The 12614-nt window shown below is 49.8% G+C and overlaps 1 pseudogene; it reads left to right on the top strand.

Annotated features, from left to right (window-relative positions):
- The first annotated feature begins 559 nt into the window (after positions 1 to 559).
- LOC144133771 (uncharacterized) lies at positions 560 to 9650 on the top strand (annotated as a pseudogene).
- Positions 9651 to 12614: the final 2964 nt, after the last annotated feature.

The raw sequence follows: 12614 nt of genomic DNA, 5'->3' as shown, positions 1-12614 counted from the left end.
CCGGTACCCGCCGCTTCGGTTAGAGCCCCTTCCTGCCTTCGGGGCTAACCCTGATTTTCTCTGCGACCTGATCCGGTCCGTTGAGTGTGAACAGCTCCAGATGCTTTGCGGTGCTCCTCAGCCGACAGGTGGCTCTCTCACTAGCCTCGCCCGCGAGAGGTCCAAGCGTTTGGGCCTTCATTATCGTCCGCCGATTCGCTGCCTTTTCCCATGGAGTACTGTTGGCCAACGTATGCTGAAGCCTTGCGACGTACTGCGCCGTTCCCTCCATCCATTGACAGCTCACTGTCTTCTGCAAGGCCCGACACGTACAACGACAATCGACGACCACCCTAGTGGAAGAACCTGTGACGTGCCCCAAATCGGTGACGTCTGTGCTTTCACTGCGGGGAACCCGGTTATCTGTATCGCCAGTGCCCGCATCGACACCTTGTACTGCAGGGGTTTCCCGTCTAAGTGATCTGCCCCCATTAGACCAACTACCATGGGAGATTGAAGACTACGTGGCCCAGCAGTGCATGGCGACAATTTCTCAGCGGCAGTCCCGATCTCAGTCTCCATGCCGACTTTTGCTGCAGCGCCAAAGTTCCTCCTGGATTGCGCAGCGAGGGTCGCCAAGCCCCCGCCGGGAAAACTAAAGTCAGCGACATCCGGGGGCAGGGCCGCTGGATGTCGATGCGAACAAGACCCCCCAACAGCGTGAACAGCGACCGACGGGTACCTCCGCTAAGATGGACCATAATTTTAAAAAAAAACTTAAGTGTTCTTCCGAGCTGAAAAGAAGTGAATGTTAGAAGCTATATAAAGCATTTAAAGCCTTTCAAAGAACGCCCTCACCAAACCCAGCGATACCAACATCACTCCGCCTGCTACAATAAATATAACATATTCTCACAGGCCAGACGGAGAACAGTCGTAGACGTAGAGGGGAACCGCAGAACGGCCGAGGTTTTTTTAATCGCCCAGAACAGAGCCAGCTCGAGCGCGCCTCACGCGAACGCGACCACTTCGTCCTCGTCACGACTTAGCGCGCAGGTAGCTCGAGCCAGGTCCGTGGCATTAGTCCCCCGAAAAAGAAGAGCATCGTCCCGATGCGAGGGTATGTACAAAGCAGAAAACGAACAAAAAGAAACAAATTAAAACGTAGAAACCGAACACAGATTAAAGTGGAGCGTCATCGCTCTCACGCGAGAAGTATGGCTTAAGTCGCATTACATGCACAATGTCAGTCCGTGGTTGCCGACGACCGGTAGCCACAGTTCCACGTGGAACAACCTCATAATCCACGTTTCCAACACGACGGAGCACCTCATAAGGTCCGAAATATCGGTGCAGCAGTTTTTCGGACAATCCCTTTTGGCGGACAGGGGTCCACACGCACACACGGTCACCGATGTTGTAGGTAACCTCCCTGTGGCGCCGGTTGTAACGTCTGGAGTCCGTGTCTTGTTGAGCTGTGATGTGCAAACGAGCAAGCTGGCGAGCTTGCTCGGCTTGTTCGACAAAGGAACCCGCATCTGGTGTCAAGTCATCATCCACGCACGGGAGCATGGCGTCCAGCATCATCCGCACTTCTCTGCCGTAGACTAGACGGAATGGTGTAAAGCGGGTTGTTTCTTGAGTCGCAGTGTTGTACGCGAATGTTATGTAGGGGAGTATTTGGTCCCAGGTTCTGTGCTCCACATCCACGTTCATAGAAATCATGTCGGCCAGTGTTTTATTCAGGCGTTCTGTGAGCCCATTTGTTTGGGGATGGTATGCTGTCGTTCTTCGATGGCTGGTGTGACTCAGCTCAAAGGTGTCGTGGACAAGCTGAGCTGCAAATGCCTTTCCTCGGTCTGTGATGACGACGGACGGAGAGCCGTGTCGAAGCACTATTGCACGCATAAAGAAGTGCGCAACTTCGAACGCTGTGCCTTGAGGGAGAGCCTGCGTTTCGGCGTAACGCGTCAGGTAATCGGTTGCAACAGCTATCCATCTGTTTCCTCCCGACGACAAGGGAAATGGTCCGAGGAGGTCCATGCCGACTTGTTCAAAGGGTATGTTAGGAGGCATGATAGGTTGCAACATGCCAGGCGGTTTCAGAGGCGGCGTCTTCCTACGCTGGCACTCACAGCAGGTCCGAATATATCGCTTCACACATGAGGCAAGGTTGGGCCAATAGTTCTGCCGCACTCTGGCAAGTGTGCGCGTGAATCCAAGGTGCCCAGAGGTCGGCTCGTCGTGGCAGGCGAGGAGGATCTCGTGGCGGAGGGCGGCTGGTATAACCAGAAGGTAACTCTTACCACTGGAGGCGGAGTTTTTCTTATAAAACACTCCGCCTCGAAGACATAGGGATGGCAGCCTACGAGCCAGGTGGGAGGGTATCGAGGGATGGTGACCTTCTAGATGCTCCATGAGCAGCTTCAACTCGTCGTCCGCACGTTGTTGTGCGATGATGTCGGACGACGTGACTGCACCAAGGAATGCTTCGTCTTCTGCGTTACCTTCGTAAGGTTGCACGGGTGAACGCGACAAGCTGTCAGCTTCGGTGTGCTTGCGACCAGACTTGTAGATGATCGTGAAGTCAAATTCCTGTAAGCGTAATGCCCAACGTGCTAGGCGGCCACATGGGTCCTTTAAGTTTGTCAACCAGCACAATGAGTGGTGGTCAGTAATAACCTTGAACTGCCTGCCATACAGATAGGGGCGGAACTTTGTGATGGCCCATACTACGGCCAAACATTCCTTCTCAGTTGTAGAGTAGTTACACTCTGCACGGGAAAGTGCACGGCTAGCATAAGCGATTACTTTTTCGACACCGTTCGGACGCTGGACGAGAACCGCTCCAAGACCGACGTTGCTGGCGTCCGTGTGAATTTCAGTGGCGGCATCATCGTCAAAATGGGCTAGTACTGGTGGTGATTGTAGCCGACGTCGTAGATCGTCAAAAGCAGTTTGCTGCTCGGCACCCCACAAAAATGGCTCCTCATCTCGTGTCAAGCGCGTCAGAGGACTGGCCAGCTTAGCAAAGTTTTTTATGAAACATCGGTAGTACGAACAAAGGCCTAGAAATCGTCGGACGGCTTTTTTATCAGTGGGAACTGGGAAGTCCGCGACGGCAGAAATTTTGTCAGGGTCTGGCCGGATGCCCTCGGAGCTGACGACATGCCCGAGAAACTTCAATTCAGTAAATCCAAAATGGCATTTTTGCGGCTTTAGAGTAAGATGAGCTGATCGGACGGCTTCTAACACCACTCTGAGCCGCTGCAAATGTTCGGAAAACGTTGTTGAAAAAATGATTACATCATCCAGGTATACTAGACATGTTTGCCATTTAAGGCCGGTGAGCACGGTATCTATCATTCGCTGGAACGTTGCTGGAGCACAGCAGAGTCCGAAGGGGAGCACACGAAATTCATAGAGGCCGTCCGGGGTGACAAAGGCGGTTTTCTCCCGGTCCCTCTCATCAACTTCTATTTGCCAATATCCGCTGCGCAGATCTACCGAAGAAAAGTATTTTGCTTGGCGCAGTCTGTCGAGGGAATCATCTATACGAGGTAGCGGATAGACATCTTTTTTTGTTACGCTGTTAAGTTTTCTGTAATCCACACAGAAGCGCAGCGTGCCATCCTTCTTTTTTACGAGAACGACAGGAGACGACCAGGGACTATTCGATGGCTGGATTATGCCGTCATTGAGCATCTCCTTCACTTGCGTTTGGATGGCCTCCCGCTCTCGGGGAGATACGTGATAAGGCTGTTGATGTATTGGGCGCGCGCCATCGTGCGTGACTATCCGATGCTTAGAGATGGGCGTCTGACGTACCTTAGACGACGAGGTAAAGCAGTCCTTAAACTGCAGCAACAATTCTTGCAATTGCTGCCTTTCTGCGGGCGGGAGGCCCTCGTTTATGTGAACGGCGCGTACTGCCTCTTCGTCAACTTCACCAGGCGTGTCTTCTAGGCATGCGAAACTCTCAGCCACCTCTTGGACGGGATCGACGTGGGCGATGGCTTTGCCACCAAATAAATGGCGATGTTCATTACTGAAATTGGTCACGAGGACTTCAGTGCGACCGTCAGATAGAAAGGCGAGCCCTCTTGCTACGCAAACACCCATGGTGAGCAAAAGAGAGACATTTGGCTCAACAACACGTTGTCCGCAATGTGGCGCGTCGCAAGTGACCCTAGCCAGAATACTCGCCCGTGGAGGCACCGTTACGGCATCGTCGGATATACGCAGTGCGGCTCTGCAATTCTCGGGGGCGGGTTTGGTGGCAGCAGTTCAGTTGAAAATGTAACCAATCGATTTCAAAGGTCTATAGTCGCACCATTTTCTCGAAGAAAGTCGAGACCGAGAATGACGTCTCGTTAGCATTCAGGCAAAATGAGGAACGTTGCCACGAACGTGCATCCGCGCACCGTAATTCTTGCCGTACACATTCCGAGCGGCGTAACCACGTGGCCACCAGCCGTACGTATCTGTGACCCTGCCCACGGCATCATAACTTTCTTCAGCACCTTAGCCATCCTACCGCTCATTATCGACTAGTCCGCACCCGTATCCACTAGTGCGCTAACCTCCTTAGAGTCAATCAGCACGGGTATGTCAAGGGAGACCTTGGTCTTACCAGACCCAGTCGTCGGCGCCGTCTTCGTCGTCGTCGTCGTCGTCATCGGTATCGTGGTCGTCGATTCGGGAAGGGTCAGTCGGCGCGTCGGTGGAAGCTTTTCGGCAATACGGCGTTCGGCGGCCTCGCCTCCAAATGTCGCCTGTTCTAGTTTTTCCGGTGCGGGCTCGAGGACCCACGCTGTGCACCAGGTCCATAACCGGACTGATGAGGCGACGGATGGCGAGGTGAGGGCGATCGGGACGTTCGGCGCGGAGGAGGTGGTGAACCACGCCGGCGGGTGACATATTCGTCAAACTCCTGAGGCTGTTCGGCATGCCGCGGACGGGGACTACCTGCAGACAAGCCTCGCAATCCCAGAGGCCAATATGGACACCGCCGGAAGATGTGACCGGCCTCGCCACAATGGGAACACAGGGGACGTCGGTCTGGCGCCCGCCAAATATCGGTCTTCCTCGGCGCCTGTCCTCGAGCTTGCCAGTAGGGAACCGGCTGCTCGGCGTGTACTGCGACTACCGAAGGGGCATACGGTGGCGCGCAGGGAACCGGCGCAGGACGGCGCAGCATTTCCGCATACGTCGCTGACGGCCAAGCAGCTGGCTGTGGTGGCGGCTCTACTGGAGCGACGGGCGATCTGAGCGCCTGCTGAACTTCCTCCCGAATGGCGCTAGTCAGAGAGTCCACAGGAAAAATCCCCTGAAGTTTCTGCAGCTCCTCACGGACCACAGAACGCACGATGTCCCGAAGGGAGCTTGTATTGGCCCCCGAAGCAGCATCCAGGGGGTGTAGAGCCGAGATAGGGTTTAGCTGCCGGTCGTAGAAATTGTACCGTTGCTGGAGCGCCCTCTCTATGAGCACAGCCTCGGAGAGGAACTCGGCGACTGTTCTGGGCGGGCTTCGCACAAGACCGCAGAACAATTGCTCTTTCACGCCTCTCGTCAGGTGTCTGAGCTTTTTCTCTTCCGTCATGGTCGGGTCCGCTCGGTTGCAGAGGCGCGTCACTTCCTCCACGTACATCGCTACGTTCTCGTTTGGTAGCTGAATGCGAGCGGTCAATTCACGCTCGGCCTGTTCACGGCGATCGCTGCTGGTGTAAGTCTCCAACAGCTGGCGACGAAAGTCCTGCCACGTCATTAGACTCGTCTCGCGGTTTTCGTACCAGATCCGAGCGGTGTCTTCTAAGCTGAAGTAAACGTTCCGGATCTTAGCACTGTCGTCCCAGCCGTTGAAACGCGCAACGCGCTCGAACTGATCAAGCAAGTCTTGGGCGTCCTCCGAGTATCCGCCGTGAAAGGGCTTCGGGATCCGGGGATTTTGCAGGCTCACAAAAGAAGCAGGTATGAACGGGGCGCTGTCTGACCTTGCTGCCGTGGTCGTAGCCATGGGTGCGCTCTCTTGAGGCTGGAGTCCGAATTCTGGAGACAAGCCGCGGAGCCTGCGGCTGACACAATGGACGGGGGTTCGCACAAGAGGCACCGGGCTTGTGCTTCGGCTCTCCGAGGAAGGATGGAGCATCAGCCGAGAATACCCAAGCGACCTCCATCAGATGTCACAGGCCAGACGGAGAACAGTCGTAGACGTAGAGGGGAACCGCAGAACGGCCGAGGTTTTTTTAATCGCCCAGAACAGAGCCAGCTCGAGCGCGCATCACGCGAACGCGACCACTTCGTCCTCGTCACGGCTTAGCGCGCAGGTAGCTTGAGCCAGGTCCGTGGCAATATTACACATCACTGCCCTGTCCTACTTACCTCACTGACCTGGATCATATGCAAACTTGAACATTGCCTCTACACATTCATTGTGGAGAATTCAAGTGCTGTGTACAAGAAAATGTGTACAAACTTGCTTAACTTTCTGCCCTGTTGCAATTAGCCTCTACACAATGTATTCACAACCTGCATATTATTTCTCTCTACGAATTCTACTAATAACTCCCCACTGCTATTGCTGCCGCCTATGCCATTGCCTCCCATTGCCTGCTTCTTGCCTACCTTGGCATTGACGTCACACATGGGTACAGTGTACCGTGTTCTTACTTTGCTCGTTGCTGGTTCCATGTCCTCATTGAAGTTTTTGAAAATCTGATCATCATGTCTGGATGTAGGTGCATAGGCCTACACCACCTTCAGTTTTTGCCTCTTATTAAGCTCAGTTACTATACCTGCCACCCTCTCATTAATTAAAACTATAGAATTCCACTATGTTGTTAGCTAGTTCTTGTCTGTCCACTGATCCATGGTAGCATAGTATGTACCCGCCCATTAGCACTGTGTGAAGGCAAGGTAACCGCTGATCCTTAAAGGTAACGAAGTGGATCCCAAGAGAAGGCAAGGGTAACGGGGGCAGCAGAAAGTTAGAAGGGCGGATGAGGTTAAGAAGTTTGCGGGCATATGGTGGGCGCAGCTGGCAAAGGACAGGGTTAATTGGAGAGACGTGGGAGAGGCCTTTGCCCTGCAGTGGGTGTAGTCAGGCTGGTGAAGATTATGATGCTTCATCTGTCCTCTAACCTCACTAAGCACTATGATATCCCATTTAGTACCCACTATTTCCTTGAAAAGCACTGCCAGACTAGTTGCACTGAATAACTTTCTAGCATTAAACGCTGCCAGGTCCAGTTTCCGATGGTGGCCTGTTTTGAGCCAGAGATTATTTAGCACCCTTCGCTGCATCAAAGGTTGAACTGCCACCTCGGTCAATTGCTCTGTAGCTGCTCACGGCGGGGGGCCGAGGGTTAATTGATGTATTCATATAAGAGGTTGTGGCCAAGTGCTGCCCTAGGGTGGCCAAATCCTGTTCTGGTGAGGGAGTGCATTGTCGGTTCTGGTCACGGAGATCAAGCCGCATCCCAAGCCTGGTAGATGTATAGATGTGGAGGGAGCAAATTAGACTACAACAATTTTGCATTCGTACACTGTTTTAAAACACTGACTCCTCTACAAGTCATGAGTACCTCATTTGGGAGAGAGAGATCGGTGCTGGACTCATTTTTTTAAGGCACCCTTTTTGGTACAAACTGCCACCTGCTTAAGTTTGCTTTCCTGATAGTAAAATTCGGTAATCTGATTCTGTGAATGTATGTCCGCAAGTGTAAATGCAGGGAAATTTTTATGCATGGACAATCTCATTTTAACCACACCGCTTACCACATCTGTGAAAAAACATTTTTTTGCACATAGGTAGCAGTCTTTGCAGCAAAAAAGAGGGTTAGTTCATTTGTTTTTCAGCCAAAAAACCCACTGTTCATTTATTAAGTCATTATGCAACTCTGTGCACAGCATCACGGTGATCTCTGTGACATGCGCCAATATATCATCGCAATTTTTTTTATTTTGTTCTGTTTTATCCCATTTTAGCCAACTTGGCAGTCTGTGCAATTAAGCTGGCGTCTGTGTTGTGAATGCTATTAAGTAAAGGCAAATTGGTGCCTTTATTGATGTGTACACATTTGAAATTGTGGTGCTTTGTTTCTAGGTGGACATACCTCAGCCATGTGCAGAAATTAAAATTTGCCAAGATTAGCCAGCTGCAAGGAAGCAAAGCTCCAGTCTCTGAGAAGAGCATACACGTCGCCATTGCCGCCAGGACTGGCCACATTAACCATGGATTTGGCGACATTGAAGGGTTCAGCGAAACGATGGATAAGAGCTTAGCTGAACGCATAACCCCGTTGGTCAGAGAACGGACCACATCTGTGTAGGAAGTCAAAGTGTTTGCATATGCATGTACACGGTATGCTATTTTCGAGTGGTGAAAAACCTAACTGCAGCACAGGGAATTTTCCCCTACTGCTAAGGATATCAGCAACCACATCCAATCTACTCTCAGAAGAGACTGGTTTAGCACTGTCGACCAAACAAACGCACTTAATCTGATAAAAAAATCCTGCCTGAGCAACCTGAAAGTTCAATAGTGTATCGGCCATATGCAGCTAGCAAGAACGCAGGTTGTAGCATGTCTGATGACATGGAAGAGAATGTTGCCAGTGAGAGTGAGGAGGCACTGCTTTTTTGTGTTTCCAGTCAGAGTTTATGAAAAACATGCTCTTAAAGTATTGAACTGTTTGTTTGGACTCTACCCATAAGACCAGTGACAATGCATTGCCACTCTTTCTTCTTGTCAAAACATCAGTGGGCTACGCAACTGCTGGGGTGTTCATTGTGCAGTTTGAAACTGCTTGTTGCATAGTTGAGGATTTAAATGTGTTCACCGAGTGGTGTGAAAATCTATCTCCACAATACTGGATGGTAAATTACAGTCAGGCAGAGATGGGTGACATCCGCCAATTGTTCCCAGGAAGTAAGATATCTATCTGTGATTTCCACAGGATCCAGGCGTGGCAGAGATGGCTTCACAGATAAGAAAAGGTGTTGTCACATCCTGATGACGCCCTTAATTTTATGAAGCGCATAGCCAATGCTTCCAATCCAGATGAATTTGAGAACTCACCGGAAGCTCTCATGACCTCAGAGCACTGCCTAAATAAAAAGTTCTGAACTTATTTTCAAACAGTGTGGCTGTCTGTGAAAGAGCTGTGGGTTCTATACTACCGGCTTGAATTTGATGTTGTGCTTACCACGAACAACGGGATCGAAGCTCCGAACAAAGTGCTCAAGGCACATTATGTAAAGAGCGGAAGCGGGAAGCGTTGCCTTACCTCTCTTATTACAGCCCTTGTTTGCTCATACTTGCCAGATGCTGAGAAAAAATTGATGGAGTCCGAAATGATGCAGTCAGCGTTATACAGGCAGTACAATGAAAATATCCCTACATATTTGCATGAACGCACTCGCAACTTCATTAAGCAAATGTTGAGGAGGCTTGTAAATGCAGAAGAATACACCCGTGCTGATGTAGCTGAGCAGCCCATCAATGGGACATTTTCCGTTCACTCCGAGAGGGCTGATGCATCACACATTGTTGACTTCGACAAGCCCTCATGCACATGCCTTGATTTTTGCAAGCACAAGTGCCCCTGCAAACATTTGTGTGCAGTTTTTAAATTTGCTGCAGGGAGGACTTTCCTGTCACTGCCTCATGAAATATCTCAATGGGCCACACAAAGCACAACAAACAGAAACAGACTTCAGTGATGCCAGTACAGAACAAACCAGCGTTACGCAGCTGACCTCGGGGACTATCGTCTCTGCACCATTACTTCGTATAAACAGAATGCCCCCGGCACTAAACCTAAAAGTTCTTGAACAGTGGGAGAAATGTAATTCTATTCTTTCTCAGTGCCATGACAACGAATTGCTGTCTGAAGTGAGTGAATTGCAAGACAATGCTTTTGCTAGATTAGCAAGCAGTGTGCCAGAATGCTCTAGTGTCCATGTTCAAAGTTCACCAACAAAGGAGTGCTCTTCCTCGAAACCCCTTCCTTTTCTAAAGCAAGATCGACGCATCACAAACATTCTAATACACTTAACGAGTACCCGTTCCATACTGACTGCTTCAAATACTCATTTTTTCCGTTTGCCACTCGTGAATGGAACAGTCTAAACCCTTTAGTAACTAGCAGCTCACCGTTAGGAAAGTTCAGCGCTGCTATCGAGAGCTCGGTACTTAATTAGCGAATATTTTTGTGTGCATGTTTTCTGTATTGCTAGTACTGCTTCCTATTCTGTGTGCCTTTTTAATGTTAACTTTGTTCAGGTATACACAGACTACCAGTATTGTTTTCGGAACTATTGCTATGTAACTTGTCATGACGCCTATTGTGAGATTAATTTGCCTTGTTTCGATATGGGTATGATACAGTTCATTGTATTGTTATTCTGCATTGTTGTATTTTTGGTTGTACTTCCATAGTTAATTTCAGTGCCTTTGCTTTACCCTTACTATTAGTTTTCTATTTTACGATCTTCACCGAAATGATGTAATTTTTGAGCTGTTATTACTAACCCTATTTTGCCCTCCTGCAACAATCCCAAATGGGATTTGCAGTATGTATAAATAAATAAATGTGTACGTCAAGTGCCAGGAAGAAAGACCCAGGTGTTTCCTTTCGTGAAATCCCTGCTGATCTCGAGCTACGCCGACAGTGGGTCAAAGTGATATCACGTAAGAACTGGGAGCCGAATTCTACCTCAAATCATTCCGTTGTTTCTAGTAAACACTTCGTTACATCAGACTTCAAGGAGAACTCAAAGATTTGCCAGCTGAAGAAAGCAGCAGTGGTGGTGGTGAAAGACTTTTATTGGCTAGAAAAGAGTATTTACAGAGAGTTATGATTGTACCGACCCTTAAGGGGCCGGCCCTCACAAACATTAGGTGGGGTCCCTAGCACGGGACCTCAGTGGCGTCAGCCACTGCCCGGGCACGCTCAACCAAGGCCTTTTGAGCCTGTAGGCCAGAGCAGCCGAGCAGGGTCGCCTCCCAGTCCTCCCGGGTGGGGTTGGGATGAGGGGGATAGCAAGGTTGGAGGGACAGGCCCACACCATAACCAGAAGGGGCCAACAGTGAAACCAATAGGGTGCCTGGTACGCAAACATTTGTACTCCACAAACATAGAAAAAAAATTGGCTGGGGCTTAGTTAAGGTTAAGCCTGGATATCTCGAAGCGAAAAGGTACGGTGATGCTTATGGTTTAGCTTATGGTTATGCTTTATGATTTAGCCCATGGTTATGCTTACGGTTTTAGCTTATGGTTAAGCTTTATGATTTAGCCTATGGATATGCTTACAATTTAACTTATGGATATCTATTATGGTTTAACATGTATATGCTTACGGTTTAGCTTTCACCGTCTTGGCTACTCTCAGCTGACATGGCCGAACGTTGCTGTTCAGCTTCCTTTTCACGCCGTTTAGCGAGGCATGCCTGTCATACTTCTGGCGTTTTTCAGACTCTGCTTTGCTGCATCGTTTAGCGAGACGTTCTTCTCGTTGTTCGGGTGTCTCGAACGCTCGTTGATGTTTCAGCCATTCATTTCTTCGCTCCTTTTCAGCCAACTCCCGTGGTAGCACTTCTGTATCGGTAGTATCACTCTCTTCTCCTTCCATGTTGAATGCGCACGCCTATTTTCTGGCAAGAGGTTATACAGTTGGCCTTCGCGACAAACACGCACTTGCAGCGAACCTCAATGACCCATAGATCGCGGCAGTGGCCACCTGCGCCGCGCGTGACGTCACGCGCGGCAGCGGCGAAAGATCAGGCGACAGAGTCGGCGGCGGCCACTTGCACCGTGCGTGACATCACTCGTGCCCCAACATACGGCGGCTCACGTGAAGCGCTGTGTTGACTAGCATAGTGAAGCTTTTCGCTTCAAAAATGAGCTTCAGGCATGCGGTACAGATCTTTTCACCCCCTGTCACAGCTGCACTGCAGTATATGAAGGACCAGGCAGGCCACACGACATTGAGTGGCCCAACTGTGGAATTTATGATAGCGATGCACACGTGGTTAGCATTAATAGATGTTAGTAACACACAGCAACATATCCATAAGAATTATCTTGACACTCGGCATTTCACTGATCCAAATGACTCATGGTTGGAATGGCTCAAGAAAACCTTCCTGGACTATCTCAAAAGGCTAAAGGATGAAAGCCACCCTGACAGCTTCTTGAGCAAAGAGATGCACAACGCACTGGTGTTTACCACAACCTCAAATTTCATGTGCATCAGGTTCCTGCTGAATGAAAAAAAGATTTAAAAAAAATTTATCTTTGTGCTAACATGAAAATTCTCAAGTGACCCAACTGAGGCATTATGTGGCTTTCTTCGGAGAACAGCCAGGTACAGCAATGCTATGGACGTCAGAAATGCGCTATCTGGCCTTGATAAAATATTGAAGACTGGCATCGTTTCTTCATCACTGCAAAGCAACGTAAATGCTTCAACATCATTTTGTGCTGCCACAGCAATTTCAAGCCCCAGCACTCTGAAGGCTAACCACCCAGACAAGGAATTTTTCCCATGGATAGCAGAAAATGAGCTGTAAGAGGTGTGTATTAGGCAGAATCAATAGCTTCCCAATGCAGATTGCCAGCTTAGCTCTGATT

This window comes from Amblyomma americanum, chromosome 5, assembly GCF_052857255.1.
Source record: "Amblyomma americanum isolate KBUSLIRL-KWMA chromosome 5, ASM5285725v1, whole genome shotgun sequence".
Lineage (NCBI taxonomy): Eukaryota > Metazoa > Arthropoda > Arachnida > Ixodida > Ixodidae > Amblyomma > Amblyomma americanum.
The sequence above is the reverse complement of the archived record's forward strand: the minus strand, read 5'-3'. Positions and strand labels throughout refer to the sequence as shown.